The sequence below is a fragment of the Brassica rapa genome, unplaced genomic scaffold (genome assembly GCF_000309985.2).
Source record: "Brassica rapa cultivar Chiifu-401-42 unplaced genomic scaffold, CAAS_Brap_v3.01 Scaffold0319, whole genome shotgun sequence".
In the NCBI taxonomy this organism is placed as follows: domain Eukaryota; kingdom Viridiplantae; phylum Streptophyta; class Magnoliopsida; order Brassicales; family Brassicaceae; genus Brassica; species Brassica rapa.
This window is the reverse complement of record NW_022610262.1, coordinates 32,241-32,986: the sequence shown is the minus strand read 5'-3', so window position 1 is coordinate 32,986 and position 746 is coordinate 32,241. Positions and strand designations below refer to the sequence as shown.

The 746-nt window shown below is 49.5% G+C and overlaps 1 non-coding gene across 1 annotated transcript; it reads right to left on the bottom strand.

The window, feature by feature from the left end:
* Positions 1 to 237: 237 nt before the first annotated feature.
* LOC117130064 lies at positions 238 to 393 on the bottom strand. The gene has a single exon (XR_004453534.1). It is a non-coding gene; the product is annotated as a 5.8S ribosomal RNA (ribosomal RNA).
* Between the last annotated feature and the right edge of the window lie 353 nt (positions 394 to 746).

Genomic DNA, 746 nt, shown 5'->3' with positions numbered 1-746 from the left:
AGTTTCTTTTCCTCCACTTATTGATATGTTTAAACTCAGCGGGTGATCCCGCTTGACCTGGGGTCGCGTTGAGGACTTTGGGTCATCAAGAGCTTTTAGACCAGAACGTCTGACTATATGATGAGAATTGTCAAGACGCTCCTGGCGTCCTTAGCTCGGATTTTAACCGCGTGCGGTAACACACGGGAGATCAGATTCCGTCCCATATCCTCGAGAGGATGGGGGGACGACGATTTGTGACACCCAGGCAGACGTGCCCTCGACCAGAAGGTTTGGGGTGCAACTTGCATTCAAAGACTCGATGGTTCACGGGATTCTGCAATTCACACCAAGTATCGCATTTTGCTACGTTCTGCATCGTTGCGAGAGCCGAGATATCCCTTGCCGAGAGTCATTTTAGACTTTATATTGCAGCACTGCTTCCGAACAAACACCATCTCCGGGGTGGCGAAAGCAGGCTGTTTAGTTGCATTTTGCTTGACACTTTTCGTGCCGGGGTTTGGTGATATCTGGAAGCTATGCGTATGATCCAAACAAAACTGAAGTCTTGGGCATGGATGAACGCATAACCACGGAATCGGCAGGCACAGTACGAAACCGGCCTACCGAGAGTGATGTTTCATCGTTCTCAGGTCGTTCTGTTTCCAGGGTACAACAATGATCCTTCCGCAGGTTCACCTACGGAAACCTGGTTACGACATCTCCTTCCTCTAAATGATAAGGTTTAGTGGACTTCTCGCGACGTC